General features: G+C 38.9%; 3 pseudogenes; 2 read left to right on the top strand and 1 right to left on the bottom strand.

Moving 5' to 3' along the window:
• Positions 1 to 1,530: 1,530 nt before the first annotated feature.
• Positions 1,531 to 3,159, bottom strand: LOC114037744 (annotated as a pseudogene).
• Positions 3,160 to 3,918: 759 nt separating this feature from the next.
• On the top strand, positions 3,919 to 4,653 carry LOC114037734 (annotated as a pseudogene).
• Positions 4,654 to 10,151: 5,498 nt separating this feature from the next.
• LOC114037725 overlaps positions 10,152 to 17,539 on the top strand; it is a 22,059-nt pseudogene continuing 14,671 nt past the window's right edge.

Raw genomic sequence — 17,539 nt, 5'->3', positions numbered from 1 at the left:
GATGACAAAAAAGGAAAATGATAAATGTTGGAGAGGATGTGGGAAAATTGAGACACTAATGCACTGTTGGTGGAGTTGTACCATTCTGGAAAGCAATTTGGAACTATGCTCAAAGGGCAACCAAACTATGCATACCCTGTGATACAGCAATACCACTAGTAGGGCCGTATCCCAAAGAGATCATAAAAAAGGGGGAAAGGACCTACATGTGCAAAAAATATTTATAGCATCTCTTTTCTTGGTGGCAAAATATTGGAAATTGAGAGGATGCCCAGCAATTGGGGAATGGCTGAACAAGCTGTGAGTAATGGCATACAATTGTGCAATAAGAAATTATGAGCAGGCTGATTTCAGAAAAACCTGGAAAGACTTGTACAAACTGATCCAAAGTGAAATGAGCAGAACCAGGAAAACATACACAGTATCAGCAACACATTGTGTGATGATTAACTGAGAATGACTCAGCTCTTCTCAGCAACACAATGATCCAAGATAAGTAGAAAGGACTCAGAAAGGAAAATGCTATCCACATCTAAATAAAGAATTGATGGACTATAAATGCAGATTGAAGTATACTTTTTTCACTTACTTTGTTCTTTCATGTTTTTTTTTCCTTTTGATCTGTTTCTTCTTTCACAACTGTGATTAATATGGAAATATGTTTTACATGATAACATGGTATAACCTGTATCAAATTACCTACCATTTTAGGAAGAGGGGAGGAGAGTGAGGGAGAAAAAAAAACTTGGAACTCAAAATCTTCTAAAAATGAATGCTAAAAATTGTTTTGACATGTAATTGGGGAAAAAATAAAATGTTTTTTTTTTTAAAGAAAAGAAAGGAAAAAATTTTGCATACAAAATTCAAGACTTTCTGCAAAACTGTTCCTTTTGTGCCATTCCAGAACCCCAAACCATAAATAAGCCCTCAGTGCAATTCTATTGCCTCTCATTTCTGTAGGAAACACAGAGCAGATGCCTCTGACCACAGCTGTCCCTTGATGGTTAGAGTGACTGCTTCTTTCTTCTTTATTTAAAATACTCCTTTTTCAACCTGTCTTAGTAAAGTGCAAACAGAATCCAGTAAAACATGAGGATCCAATGGAGGGGGAAAAAAAACATTTAATTTTCTGCCTTGCGCTATATACTTTAAAAAAAAAAGATTAGCCAAAAATTTCAAGTTCTATCAATTCACCCTTTTTAAAACTACTTTTGATTTTTGAAAGCAACTCTCAATGCAAATCGAAAACAGTTGTAACTACAGTAAACAGTATCATATATAATATATATATATACATATTGCAATTCAGCTCGTTTTGCTTTTGCCTTAATTTACCTCCCAGTTTTCAAGTTTAACCACAGCTCCTTTTACTCCAGAATGTGCAAGTTCAATAGCATCAGCTCCTAAGTCCAGTGGCTATACATGTCCCTGCAGCATTGTCTGGGTGATGCTCGAGCTGCTCAGGGTGTATTCCAACAACTGCTGCAGAGATCATCCCAAGGACCAAAGACTCCAACACCTGGGGCTCCTTCACATCTTCAGCAGGCACTGGGACTGCCATGTGTACAGTTTATGGTAGGCTGTCTACAGCATCTCTTCTTTGTGACCTACCAAATTTGTGCTTAAATACTGTCTCCGAATTTTTTCTTGGAATGGGCAGAGCCTAGTAGCTTGGAATTGTTCCAAATTACTCTTCTTCCTCACTACCTTTTTTTTCTATGAATGTTGTTTCAACTGGAAAACAGGAACAGAAATATCCCAGCAGTGACTTCATGGCCACATAATAGCATTTTGAGTTCTGACTGAATGTCATTTGGTACCATCTGGTTTATAATGTGCTGTGGTCCTCTCTCCACAAGTGCTTTTCCAGGGGATAGGGCTGTGGTGGTATTACTTGCAGCCCCACTTGAAAGAACCTGAGTTAGTTTAGATGCATAAGTTTCCATCTCTTGCTTAATACTCTGAAAAGAATGGATAATATCCTGACTTGTTGCATATTGGAGGGACTGAATTGGAGTTGGGCCATGATAATACCTATCTGACTTCTTCAGGCTTAGTGCAAGTGTTTTTATGTTATTATTTTCCCCCCTAGTCTTCATATTCAATGGATTCTGGTAACTTCACCCTTTTGACTGGTGGCTGAAAGTCTGAATATTGATAGTTCCTATCTTTGCTGCTGTTTTCACGGCTGTGATCATTTTATGCTTCATGTTTCCTGAGACCTCCTGCCAGGACAATAGCACTATGATGGTTAAATCTCTTGAGGAGAGAAGCATTGCTATTCTCCTTTATGGATTTTGAAGAGTTGGAGATAGATGGCACAGGAGAAACCTCATAATCCTCATCTAATGATTTATCCTCCAGTGCTGTCAAATCTAGTAGTGGGTTTTTCACTCCTAGTGATACCATTGTTTTTAAATCCTTTTCATGCATTTTGGCACATTCTGCAAAGAGATCTTTTGAACCTGTGTTAAACTGATCCCTATAAAAATTATGGGATTGAAAAAATCATGTCCAGAACTCTTTTTTTCTGTCATGTTATATGGAACATTTTCTGCGTATTTCATTTTTACTGCTGGGTAGGTTCTGAATATGGACTTGATATCAGAAGTTAAGTTACATCTTAGACCATTACAGGCATCTGTTTGGGGGAGGACGTCAGCCAGAAATGCTGCAGAAATGCACACATCCTACTTGCGAATGGATACTGCAGGGCTATCCACAGTGTACATGCTTAAATGATTGGCCCACAAGTCTTCAGTACTGATCACCTGACTTTTAACCATAAAGCTGAAACAAAACAGGATCTTCTTACAGCATGCTGTTTTTTTCTTCTAGTTCTTTATTAGCTTTCCTCTTGAATTGGGGTAGCAACTGCTGAAGAAGGTCTTTCAAAGCATCTCGCTCCTTTATAGCTGTGCTTTCACTGGAAAAATGGAAGTTGGTTGTGTCTCCTGCATGTAGGACCAGCTGAAGCTGGATTTTAGCTTTTCCTTCTGGACTGATTTTCTGGTTGATTGTAAACTTGTCTTTGACTTCAGGTGCCCAAGCTATCCTTTCTGCCATGAGGTACAGGGCCCCATGCTGCTACTTCTGACGTACCTCCTGTACAATCAGTAAAACTTCTGGTAAAGTTGCCATAATGACTAGAAAGTCCATGTAGAAGCCCAGGCTTCTTTCTGCTCCTCTCTTCACTCAAAGCCAGCATTTTAATAAAAGGATAGTGATTTGGCCATCTCTTTCTTAGACCAGAGACAGTCATGGAGTCAGGCTCATAATTTATACAACCTAGGAAGAGTAGGTGGTCCCTAGGGTGGGACTCAACCTTAACTGGTTAACAATTAATGAAAATGAATATTACAATGAGGGCCTGGACCTAAATTTTGATTAAGTCATTTACTTCTTAAGTTAACCCCAACCTTGGGCAATCTATTCAAAGAATTTATGCCCCACCTAAGCCTGAGCAGAACATAATAGCTTCCCCTCTGGATGGGGTCTGAACAAGAAAGTTAGTACAATCTCATTATCAACGTTGTCCTTCAAGACACTAAATTTTTAAAATCAGGATGTTAGAAAAAGGGGGAAACTCTGGATATCCCCAAATCATTGGTAATTAATAATCATTTCTCTCACTAGTAAATCTCAGAGGTAGGATTGAGGTTGTGTATTACCAGGAGGTAGGCCAGTCAAGTATTGAAAATAAGGGGCAACAGATGGGCAGCCCTACTGCCATATTGACATGCATAAAAATATTGAAAGAAAGAGAAGATGTCACCTAGCATATTGGATAGATTCTCTATGGAAGATTTATAGGAAGATACTGAGGGATATGCCAACCAGCTGATAGTGTGGACCTACAAGTTCACAAACAAGAACATCAGCTTCATCAACGAGAATAAGGACCCAGCAGTGTTAGCCATGACCAATTACATCTACATCTTCATCTGCACCACGCTCATCGTAGCTATAGACCAAGTCCAAATCAATGCCGCTGAATGGTGCGTTCATCGCTCAAAGGCTCCAATTAATCCTGCTCATGCAATGATGTTGTAGACAAACTCTGGTACTCTAAGGACAGCACATACGAAGGATTCTGCCCTGAATACTCAAGAGTCTACACTTGATGTCTGCAACAGTGAAGACCAGGATGTCAATCGTGTCACATCTCAGGATCTTATCACATTTTGGTGACATCTCAGAGTAGAGACAATAACCTCATTGACTATATGGTATGGGATCATTATCAAACTCCAGAAGGAGAAGGAACTCAGACCACAAGCCTATGCTAAGAAGGACTTTGTCAAGGAACATAACACTGCAGCTGGGATGGCCTTTGAATATGACCGTGATAATGCCCTGAGGTGTTCAGTCTACCCAAGTCAGAAGAATGGCCAAAAATTGAGTATTCTGAGATTGATAAGGATGAAGGCTAGGCTCCCTATGATGCCAGTGGCACATTAGAGTGGTTCTGTTACAACAGGGAGTCAATGTGGTTCTCTGCACCCTGAAACCATCATCCTCTCTGCTTTATTAGGTTAGAAGATGCTCCGTGACCTCCATACCTAGCTGAGCCATAAGATCCAGAGTGATGCCTTAACTATAAACTTAGCCACAGTCATTTCTACCAAAAATGGGAAATGGTTGAATTTCTAGTCTAAGTTTCTCCTTGTTGCTAGGAAGAAGATTAAAATGCTTGTTCAAATTCCTGGCTAGCAGGTGTAACTTTAAAGCCCATTGCCAGTCTAGAGTGTTGTTAACCTAGTCATGGGAAATGGGCAGGGTAGGGTTTCCCATCCCTAGGGTTTCAGCCAGGCCTCCTTAAATTGGTCTGTTCCCTTAGAATGAATAGTGAATAAAAAAACATTTTCTGAGCATAAATCAACAAAGGTTTGGGGTGACTTGATGGGTAATCACATCTTTATTAAGTCAGTATCTCTCTCTCTTTCTCTCCATACACATACACACACATACACACACACACATACATATATGTATATATTTCAAACACACATATATATATATATTTTATATAGAGACTCATACACACATCTTTATTAAATCTATATGTGTTTGTATAGATATGTATATATGTGTGTATACATATGTGTGTGTGTGTGTGTGTGTGTGTGTACACACACATATGTATTTTAAGTTCCTTATACATTGGGCCTTTAGTACATTTCTGTGACCCTCTTAGTTATCAGTTAAAAAAATCCCTTCCCCAGGTTGCAGACACAATCTTTCCATAATGAGTTACTTTATGTCACTGTGGTGCTTCTGCTCTCCAGAATTGAGCTTTCATTGGATATGACTTTTTCTCTTGCTGCCAGGGAGCTAGCTCCTCTGCTGTACTTTGAAGTGTCCCTATGTATCCTACAGGTCCATAGACCCCCTGCTGTCACAGCCATAAACCATTATTGATGCCAGCTAGAGTTTAGAGAACTTAGTTGGGGAAAGAAAGCAAGTATTTCTCAATAATTTCTTGATTAAGGTGGATTGGTCCTTGTGCTAGAAACAATATCCTAAACTCTTCCCTTTGCAAGTTAGAATGCTTTTTCCTCAAAAGGTATTGGCGACTTCCTCAAGACTTGTTGGGCTCAGGCGACTGAGATGACTGACTCACCTTCCTATCACTTGAGTACAAAGCACCACAAGGAGCTCTAATGTTTGGCCTGTGGAACATGCTGGGTCAGGTAAGGGAGCTTTGTTCAGTAGAATCAATTCAAGAGGTCCTCAGTGACCATCCTTGCTGAATATCCTTCCTGCAATGGCTGAATAAATCTCTTTTTGTTAAATGGTAAATGATCTATGAGTGTCTCATTTTGTTCCTATATTGAACCCAAACTACCAGGGGACTGTCTTGGGACAGGCCCAGAGCTTAACAATTCTGACCTTACTTTATTGGTTCTGGGAGGAAGTATGACAGCAGAGGACAGTTATAGCACCTAGTTAGATGATATATCAAAAAAGCAAATCAGATGGTAAAGGCTATTTATTGAACAGGTTGTTGTTTTTTTTAATTTTACAATAAGCAGCCCATAACTTTCTTTTTGAAGAACAAATAGAAGGGAGAGAGGGAAGGAGGGAGAGAGAAGAGAAAGAGGGGAGAGGGAGGAGGAGGTGAGATCTAAACAAAAACAGCACATCAGAAGATATTTGTGATCTGCAGTGCTGGAGGGTGGCACATCCACAAAGATGAGCTCATTAATCCGTGGACTTCTCTATGAAGTCCCCCTACTTCCAGGCCCTCCAATCTCCAATTCATTCTTCAAATAGCAGTTAAATTGATACTCTTCACCATAGGTCTGTGTGAAGAAGCTTCAGTGGTTTCCTGTTTTATCTTAAAGGTATTCAGAGGATCAGAACTCAAGAGGACTTCAGAGGTTATTTGGTCCAATCCTCTTGTTTAGCAGATGAGGAAACTGAGGTTCAAAAAGATTCAGTGACTTGTCCAAGATCCCACAGACAGGAAATTCCAGAGTTAAGGTTTGAAGCCAGGTTCTCTGACTTCTGAACTAGCACTGTTTCTACTATGCTACAGTGACTTCCAAAACAAACTTCTCTGTCATTTAAAGCCCTTCATACTTTGGCTCAAGGCTATCTTTTCAGATTCCTGTCACATTACTCCTCTTGTATGCAGAGAGGCATACTTGCTATTCCCATTTTAAGGATAAGAAAACTGAGACCCCAGAAGATGACATCACTTTCTTAAGCTCATACAGGAAGTAGATATTAGAAATGATTTTGCCAATTACCTTATATTTATTTCGTGTGTGTGTATATATATATATACACATATATATATATTTATATATTCTGGCTATACTTATATATATAAACATGGTCTCTTCATGATTAGAATGAAAGCAGAGCCTATTTTAATTTTGTCTTTATGTCTAGCACTGTGCCTGGGCCATAGCAGGTGTTTAATTAATATTTGTTGATTGAGTGAGAAGCAGCACAGCATAGTAAATAGCAGACCAACCTTGGAGTCTGGAAGATCTGAATTCAAAGTAACCTCTAACACATACTAATTATGACCATGGACAAGTCACTTAATCTCTCAGCGCTCCCAACAATTCTCTACGACTATAAATTACAGACAAGTTGGCAGATATTCATTGGTAGAGATGTTTACCAATGGGTAGACATTGTCCACACTGAGGACAAATGAAATTACAGGTCTGCCCGCCCCTTCCCCAAATGATGATGATGGCCAGCTTCTTCATAAGTAGTGTTCTTCGAGTAAGACTCCATCCCCAATTTCCCTGCCTTGACACTGGCTATCCACTATTCCCGGCAGGTAGGCTTTGGGGGGGGCAATCTGGATATCTCTTTAAATTATTCTCATTTTAAGGTGATGGAGACACTGTCCTTGTTTTGTATTTTCTCTTGGGAGGGGGAAAATAGCGAGCTAAGTGATTCCAAAGAAAAGTGGGCAGAAGACCCACAACTCACAATGTTACCAAAAGACTTCCTGATTGGGTTTCCTCTCCTGAGCCTGGGATGACCATGTGGACCAATAAAGTCTATCTACTTAAGCATATTCCAAAATTTACTTGGGAATATACTGAGATGGTGAATACCAGGGTCCAGAGGGTTTTAGACACTCTAGCCTTCTCACCACCCTCATCATTCTCATCCATCCCTAGCAGCAGTTGTCCCTTTGATCTTCCCCACTTTTCTAACCTAGCTTAAAAACAAAAGACAAAGAAGAAAGAACAGATGTATCCTCCCCCTCCCCGCCTTTTGTTTTCCTTAGCATTCATGGCTAGCCTCAGCACAATCTGGATCTTAGCTTTTCTACTACTGTTCTTTAAGGACTCTGCCCCTCTTCCTTTATTTTATTTTTTAATCTTTATTCTTCTTCTATTCCCTGCCTTCAAGCTCATCTTCTATGCAGTCATCAATTCAAAGCTAGAAGGGAACTTAAGGTCATTGAGTTGATCCACCCGTTTTATAGATGAGAAAGCTGAGGCACTGAGAAGTTACATGACTTTTCTAAGGTCATACATCTAGTAAGTGTTAGGGGCAGGATTCAAACTAGGGTCTTCCTGACTTGTTTGCCCTCTCTATGCCTCACCACCCAGCCCCCTTGAAGTAGAACACTTTCTAAACTTTTAAATTATGATGGCACTTCTGCTAACAACCAGGACCCTTTGGCAAATCAAATACCTCAATTGGTATAGTGGTCAACGCTACCTGTTTTTTCATAATTGCTTAAATCAAGCACATTTGGGCAATGTTTGTAGATGTAGGCAATCACTGAAAATAGTACATGTCTCTGAACACAGACAATCAACTCCTGATTATTCTGGGGCGGGCTGTCCAGGTCCTTTGTAGCCCTTTCTCTGTCATGCTGTTTGCCTTAGGGCCACTTCACTGTTTATTAGCATTTTTTCCAGGAGGACAGAGAGGAAATGAAACCTGCTTTATTTTGCTCTCAGTTTTCTGGGCATATCAGGTTGATGTGGGAAGACAGTGAAATTCAAATTAATTTAAGCAAGCGATGGATGAGAATGATGAAGGCTAATTTGCTGAACTTTTATGTTCATTCTGCTTTCTCTTTTAAGGAGATTAATCTTCAGACTGGCAAAGAGAGAACAAAAATGGCTGATAGTTGAAACTGAAGATAAAAGAAAACAAGTCTGCATCCTTTCCTTTCCCTCTTAGAGTCCGTAGCTTTCTTCAAGGCTCAGCTCAGGTGCCAACTCCTACAGAAAGTCCTCCTGATTCCCCTCTTTTCTTGGAGCTCTCTCTTTCTTCAAAGTATATTGTATTTATTGGTTCAAATATTGTATCTTCTGACTGAATATAAGCTCCCTGAAGGCAGAGACTTTTTCATGTTGTCTCCTATGCCCGGCACTTGGCACAATATTTTCGCACATAGAAGGTGCTTAATAAATGCCTATTGAAGGAATGAATGAAGGAAAAGCAAGAAGGTAGCAGAACCAAGATGGCAGAATAGTGGGGATGTGGTGGAGGTAGGGAAAATAAAGTTTACCTCTCCAGCACACCACCTCTGCAAAGATCTAGAAAACATACTAGATTGAGTTTTGATTGAGAAATCTAAGGAAAAAATTAACAAATCATATTTCTGAGCCATGTCAGTATAGGGAGACAGAGAAGTATGCAAACATTGGGGATGTGGGGCATGCCACTTGGGGCATTCCAATGCAGAGAAACTAAAAGGATTAAGGCTGTGTAGCAGGGCAAGAAGAGGTCAGGACTCTTACCTTGTATAGGATGTAGGAACAGGTACCAACTGGCATCTCTCATTTACTACACAGTTTCAGGTCATAGAACCAAGGTAGATTTAGGAGGAGACTTGTGCCTATGGGCAACTGTCTAGGGTGACAGGTATGGGTCATAACAGATGTACTAAGAGAAGAATAAGTTCAGAAACAAATAGTAGCTGTGTGGTTCAGACCCCAGGAGGGGAGAAAAGCCTGCAACAGAATAATCAGGATAGGAATCCCAAATCAAAAAAGAGCCTGCAGTTTGTAAAGCTTTCCAGCTGGCTGATAGTGGAGTCTAGCAGCAGTATATTGGAACTTCTAACCAAGGACAAGCCCATATGAGTGTTGTGCAACTTTCAGAGCTCAGACCAGAAAGGCAATAATAAGATTTTGACCTGGATCAGAATGCTTTAGGAACTCTGGAAGGTTGCAGGTCCCAACCCTGAGCCATCTTTTATAACAAGGAATAAAACAATACTCGAGAAAATAGCAGGAAACAAGACAAAGGTTTAGACTAGATATACTAGCCCCCTAGAAGTATGTAGAGGCTAAAATAAAGTTGTAAATAAACTCCTAGGAAGTTGGAAGAATGAGTAAATTTTTTAAATTTCATCATAAAAAAGTTATTATAGTGACAAGGATACTCAAGAAACAAACCCAGAAGATGGAAATGACTCCTAAACATCTACAAACAAAACCTCAAAGAAAAACTCAGTCTGGGCCCAAATTCAACCAGAATTCCTGAAAGAGAAGATGCAAGAGTTTTAAAAGAATTTAAAAATGATTCTTAAAGTCAAATGAGAGTGCTAGAGAGAAAAACAGGAAAAGAAATGAGAGCTATAAAAGAAAGATTTGGAAAGAGAATTAGTAGCTTGGAGCAAGAGGTACAAAACCTTACCCAATCCACAAGCTATGAATATTAAAATGGACCAAATTAAAGCCAACGTGGCTTCTATGGCTGTATCCTCAGGCACTGTCACTAGATTGTAATGGGAAGAAAAAATATCTGGGTATAGCTTTAGCCATGTAACTGCTACTGGCACAAAGGAAACTTGCGTCGACCATACATCTGCTATTGACAAAAAGACTCTCTGACTTGCAGGAATCAGAACAAGCCCATCACAGATGGAGAAGAATATCTCTGATATGAGGCTTAATGATGCAAAACAGATTGTAGCTGAACTCAATTCCAAATCTTCAAGTGAGCCTATCAGCCAAGAGAGAATGAGCAGACCACAGATACCACAGGAGAAACCACATTCATCTACAGAAATCATACTTTACAAAGGTCAACCATCTAAAGAACCTGATTTATTAATGAATGCCAACTGTAGTGACTTGAGCAAGGAGGATGCCACAAGTGTCAGTGCTGTTACCACAAAATCCGTGTCTGATGAAGAGAAAATCCTGACTGAAATCCAAGAGGAGAGGTAAACACTAGAAGAATTAAAGCTGACTATGGACAAATACCTCCCAATCTCACCAGAAATGGCTAATATCCAAGAATCTTCAAAGGAAGGTGGAGATTATTTTAGAGAAGACATTTCAAGAGATAAAAACTGTTTCATATCACCAGCTTCTCTGCCAAGCAACCTTCAGCCCCAGGCATATAAGTATGCTATGCAAAATACCAGAGGTGGGGGAATGGAGCCAAGATGACAGAGGAAAGGCAAGGATTCACCTAAGCTCTCCCCCAAACCCCTCCAAAGACTGTTAAATAATGCCCTAAAACAAATTCTGGAACAGCAGCACCCACAAAAATATCAGTGAATCAATTTTCCAGTCCAAGACAACTTAGAAGGTTGGCAAGATTTTAAGACTTTCCCCTCAATTTATTTAAAAAACAGCTACCACCCAGGACCTGAATGTCATGTATCATTTCAATTACTTTCCATCATAAACCTGAACTATCATTAAGAGATGAAGCCAGCACAGACCAGGCCCCAGCAAACCAGGAGAGTACCTTGGGAGTGACTGAATCAGCAGTGGCAGTATCTGCTTCCAGAGCTATCATCCCACAGATTGTAAGGGGGTTAAACTGGTCAGAAGCTTACAGGGGTCTCTTTGCTAGCACTGGAGGCAGGACTTTGTTGCTTTGCCCATACTCAGATCCTAGGTAGTGATCCCAGGGTGAGGAAGAGCACTGGCACAACAAAGCTTGTGGCCTTCCTGGAATGGGGACTCTCATCACAGTTCCAAGGCAGAAAAGAGTGTTTGTGGTCATTCACAGACCAGAACACAGGCCAGGAGAGTAGTAAATACTTCTCCTTAGATCATATTGCCTTGAAAGAACTGAAAATTTACAGGTCCCTGGAAGTAACAGCTGCACAAAACCCTTGAAGCCTGGGAGAATGTGGCCCTCCACACTGGAAGCTGAGCCCCACTTTAACAAAGAGTTAAACTTCAAGAAATAGGCTGGTAAAATGAACAAACTACAGAAAAAATTCCAATTGTAGAAAGTTACTATGGTGACAAGGAAGATTAAAACACACTCAGAGGAAGACAACAAAGTCAAAACTCCTACATCCAAAGGCTCCAAGAAAAATATGAATTAGTCTCAGACCATGGAAGAACTCAAAAAGGATTTTAAAAATCAAGAGAGGTAGAGGAAAAAATGGGAAGAGAAATGAGAGTGATGCAAGAAAATAATGAATAAAGAGTCAACAGCTTGGAAAGCATGAAAAAAAAAATACTGAAGAAAATAATACCTTGAAAATATACAAAAGCAGGGGCAGCTAGGTGGCATGATGGATAGAGCTCCAGCCTTGGAGTCAGGAGGACTTGAGTTAAAATCTGGCTTCAGACACTTGATGCTTACTAGCTGTGTGAGTGAGCAAGTCACTTAACCCCAATTACCTCACCAAAAAAACAACAACAACAAACCAGAATAGCCCAAATGGTAAAAGAGGCACAAAAATCCACTAAGAAGAAGAATTCCTTGAAAAGCAGAATTGGGCAAATGGAAAAAGAGGCACAAACATTCACTACAGAGAAGAACTCCTTAAAAAACAGAATTGGCCAAATGGAAGAGAGGGTACAAAGCCTCACCAAAGAAAATAATTCCTTAGAAATTAGAATTGAGCAAGTGGAAACTAATGACTCTATGAGGACATCAAGAAACAATTAAACAAAACCAAAAATAGAAGACAATGTGAAATATCTCATTAGAAAAAACAACTGACTTGGAAAATAGATCCAGGAGAGATAATTTTAAAATTATTGAACTTCCTGAAAGCCATGATCAAAAAAGAGCCTAAACATAATTTTTCAAGAAACTATCAAAGAAAATTGCCCTGATAATCTAGAACCAGAGGGTAAAATAGAAATTGAAAAAATACACCAATCACCTCCTGAAAGAGATCCCAACATGTAAACTCCCAGGAATATCATAGCCAAATTCCAAAGCTCCCAAGTCAAGAAGAAAATATTACAAACAACCAGAAATAAACAATTCAAGTACCATGGAGCCACAGTTAGGATAACATAAGATTTAGCACCTTCTACATTAAAGGATCAGAGGGCTTGGAATATGATATTCTGGAAGGCAAAGGAACTAGGATTACAACCAAGAATCACCTACCCAGCAAAACTGAGTATAATCCCTCAGGGAAAAAATAGACATTCAATAAAATAGAGGGACTTTCAAGCATTCCTGATGAAAAGACCAGAGCTAAATAGAAAATTTGACTCAAATACAAGATTCAAGAGAAGCACAAAAAGGTAAACAGGAAAGGGAAATCATAAAGGACTTAATGAAGTTAAACTGTTTACATTCCTACATGGGAAGATGATACTTGTAACCCATAAGAACTTTCTCATTATTAGGACAGTTAGGGCATGTATAGACAGAAGGCACGGGTGTCAGTTGAATATGATGGGATGATATCTTTAAAAATAAAATTAAAGGGTGAGAAAGAGGAATTCATTGGGAGAAAAGGAAAGGGAGAGGTAAAATGGGCTAAAGTATTTCACATAAAAGGGGCAAGAGAGAGCTTTCATAGTGAAGGGGGAAATGGGGAAAGTGACAGGGAATGCTTGAACCTTACTCTCATCAGAACTGGCTCAAAGAGGGAAAAACACACACTCGAAAGAGTATGGACATCTATCTTACCCTACAGGAAAGTAGGAGAGAAAAGAGATGAGAGAAAGGAGGGGTGCTCATAAAAAAAAGGTGGATTGGAGGAGGCAGTCATCAGAAGCAAAACACTTTTGAGGATGGACAGAGTGAAACGAGAGAATAGAATAAATGGGGTGGGGGAATAGGATGGAGGGAAATGTAGTTAGCAATCACAACTGTGAAAAACATTTTGAAGCAAATTTCTCTGATAAAAGCCTCACCTCTCAAATATATGGAGGAATGGGTCAAATTTTAAAAAATAAGAGCCATTTCCCAATTGACAAATAATCAAAAAATATGAAGTCAGTTTTCAGGTGAAGTATTCAAAGCTATCTATAGTCATATGAAAAATGCTCTAAATCACTATTGATTGGAGAAATGTGAATTAAAATGATACTGAGTTACTACCTCATACCTATTAGATTAGCTAATAGGACAGAAAAGGAAAATGACAAATGTTGGAGGGGATGTGGGGAAATTGAAACACTAATGAGCTGTTGGTGGAGTTGTGAACTGATTCAACCATTTTGGAGAGTAATTTGGAACCATGCCCAAATATTTATAGCCCCTCTTTTCTGGTGGCAAAGAATTGGAAATTGAAGGAATGCCCATCAACTGGGGAATGGCTGAACAATTTGTGGTATATGATTGTGATGGACTACTACTGTGCTATAAGAAATGATAAGCTAGATGCTTTCAGAAAAACCTGGAAAGACTTACATGAACTCATGCAAAGTGAAATGAGTAGAACCAGGACAATATTGTGCAAAGTAACAGCGATATTTTAAAATGATCAGCTGTGAATGACTTACCTATTCTCAGCAATACAATGATCCAAGACAACTCTGAAGGACTTATCATGAAAAATGCTATCCATCCCCAAAGAAAGAACTGATGGAGTTTGAATACAGATCAAGGCGCATTTTTTTTTACTTTTTTTATTTTTCATGAAGTTTCATTTTGGTCTATGTTTTCTTTTACAACACGACTAATAGGGAAATATGTTTTACATGACTACACATATATAACCTATATCAAATTCCTTGCCTTCTCAATGAGGGGAGTGGGAAGGGAAAGAGAGAATTTGGAACTCAGTTTTGTTTTTTTTTTTTTAAGTTGGGCAATGGGGGTTAAGTGACTTGCCCAGGGTCACACAGCTATTAAGTGTTATGTGTCTGAGGCCACATTTGAACTCAGGTCCTCCTGAATCCAGGGCCAGTGCTCTATCCACTGCACCACCTAGCTGCCCCCTGGAACTCAGCAATGTTGAAAATTGTTTTTATATGTAATTGGGGAAAATAAAATACTAAATTAAAAAAATAAAGTATTACTTAAGCATAAAAAAAAAAATCAGAGGTGCCAGGTATGACATCAGAGAACTCTTGTACTAGTTCTATGAAGCAACTGAATTGACTTACCAAAGCAAGCAAGGTTCTGAGGATCAGCAGAATTAGCATAAGGCACTATTTGAGCCATGGATCAAGTGGGATAGGAGCCGATCAGAAAATGTGTATGATGATACACAGCTCCTGGAAACCCAGACTCCGGTCATGTCCTATAGCACTGCCCTGAAATTAGGCAGTCAGCCTTCATGGACCTCATGCCTACAGTCCAAGGTCTTCAAAAAGTCTTCAAGACAAGCTCCAACAGGCCTGCTGTGACATGCAAGAGCTTCATACCACCTTTTCCCTAAGTAATGGGTCTGAAGATCTAGACAAGCATCATCTGACCCACAGCCAGTTTAAACTGACCTAAGCCCAGGGAAGTATAGAAGAACTGTGTTGTTTCTTAGAAAGTAGTATTGCTTCTGGTTGGATTGTAGGACCACTTTCCCCCTCTGAATATCCCTTCCCAGGTAGGATTCTTTTTCCTTAAAGAAAAAAAAATCTTGAATTGTGATATGGAATCACATTGATACTTCCAGATTCCTGGCAAGCAGTCTTGTGCTAGTATATAGTTAATAACTATATTCTGTGTACTCTTTGGATTATGAAAATTAAGTTGCATTGAAAATTTTTTTTAAAAGTCACTAAAGACCCCATGAGACAATAAAAAATATCAAAACAAAGTCAAAAGAATGAATGAGAACAAAAAAAAAATGTAAGTTATCTCATAGCAAAAACAAACTGGCATGGAAAACAGACTGAGGAAAGATAATTTAAGAATCATCAGATGACCTTATCACCATGACCAAAAAATAGCCTAGACACATTTCACAAAATCTTAAAACCCCCCAGACCTCTAAGGACTAGAGGGTAAAGTAGAAATCAAAAGAATCTACTGTTCACCTCCTTAAAGCAACCCTCAAAAGAAAACTGTCAGAAATATTAACATTCAAAATTCAGAAATTCCAGGTTAAAAAAATATACTATAAACAACCAGAAAGGAAACATTCAAGTGTTGAGGAGGTACAGTCAGTATGACACAAAATTTAGCAGTCACCACTATGAAGAACTGGAGAGCTTGGCTTTTGATATTCCAGAAAGAAAAAGATATATGCTTATAACCAAGAATAACTTACCTAGCAAAATTGAGTATAATCCTATGAGGAGAAAATAGATCTTTAATGAGATGGAGGACTTACAAGCATTCCTGATGAAAATACAGAGCAGAGTAGAAACTTTGAAATATAAGAACAGGAGTCAAATGAAATATAAAAAGATAAGCACGAGTGAGTAATCATAAAAGACTCAACAAGACTAAATTGTTTACATTCTAGTATGGGGAGATTATACATGAATCCCCTCAGAATTCTTTATAATCATCAAGGGTCCTAGAGGTAGTCTAATTTGACATAGGGCCTGAGAATGGTTCTATTATGTTTTTATAATCTTAAAATAAGAATGGAAGAGAAGGATCCTGCCCATATCATAAGTAAAGCACAAAGCCACTTATATTTATATAATCTTAAAGTGAGAAGAGTCTTTTAAAACCATTGAACCCAACTGACCATTGGATTTGGGATTTCCTTCTACTATACTCCTAAAATATGGTCATTTACCAAGCAATGAGAAATTGAGAATCTCACCATGTCACAAAGTGATTTTTTTTTCTGTTGTTGGACAAGGTCACACTGTTAGAAAGTTCTTCCTTATAATAATTGGCATTTATAAGTTACATTATAGTTTATACAGTTTTTTACATGCATTGTTTCATTTGATCCTCACAACAACTTACACTGTGGGCAGGAAGGTACCATAGGACCTCAGAGGACATCTCATCTAATCCCCTCATTTTATAGATGAAGAAAGGAAAGACCTGGTCAAAGAGCTACGTAGTATCAGAGGAGGGATTTAAACCTAGCTTCTTTGATTCCAGATCAAGTGTTCCCTCTATTGTATCATCATATCCATTTTATAGGTAAGGAAAGTAAGGCTGAGAGAGAGTCTGTTCACTGCTAAAAGTTTCACGCATAACAGTATGTGATACAGCAAATGCTCAAACCCAGGTCTTCTGATTCTGAATCCAAAATTCTCTGTCCTACACATCAAGCTAAAATTTATCTTTCTATGATGTTTATCCATTGGTTCTGCCCTTTGGAATAACATAATGTCTACTGGTTTTTTTTTTTTTTTCAGAGGACAATTGCCCAAATAATTTAAAGACAGTGATTGTGTCTAACACTTCTCTTCTCCAGCCCAAAGGCCCCAAAATCCTTCAAGTGTTTGTTCGTCAATATTATTTCCAGGCCTCTCACACACTTATTTTCCTCCTCTGGATACACTATTTTGTCATCCCTCCTCTTAAAATGTGGCGTCTTAAACTGAACATGATACTTCAGGTGTACTCTCTGAGCAGTGCACAAATTAGTCCCTGCTACACTCCCCCCCCCCCCATAATCTGGATACAACTGCTAGGCTAAAATTACTTTTGATACAGCATCTCACATTACTGGCTCATAATGAATTTATTGTCACCTAAAATCCCAGCCCTTCTTCACTTGAACAGCTGTCAAAATCAGTGGCTATTTTGAAATGGAAATGTAAAACTTTAAATTTGTCTCTGTTAATTTCATTTTTGTGGGTTTTAGCCTATGTTCCAGCCCATCAAAATCATTTTAAATCTTGAGTCTGTCATCTACCATTTTAGCTATCCCACCCACTGGATCATCCAAAAATTTGATTAGAATGTCTTTTAAATCTTCATCTAGGTCATGAATAAAAATGGTAAAACAGGTTAAGGC

This window comes from Vombatus ursinus, unplaced genomic scaffold (assembly GCF_900497805.2).
Source record: "Vombatus ursinus unplaced genomic scaffold, bare-nosed wombat genome assembly UNPS02000582.1, whole genome shotgun sequence".
Taxonomy (NCBI): domain Eukaryota; kingdom Metazoa; phylum Chordata; class Mammalia; order Diprotodontia; family Vombatidae; genus Vombatus; species Vombatus ursinus.
Note: the sequence above shows the minus strand (reverse complement) of the source record. Positions and strands in the feature narration are given on the sequence as shown.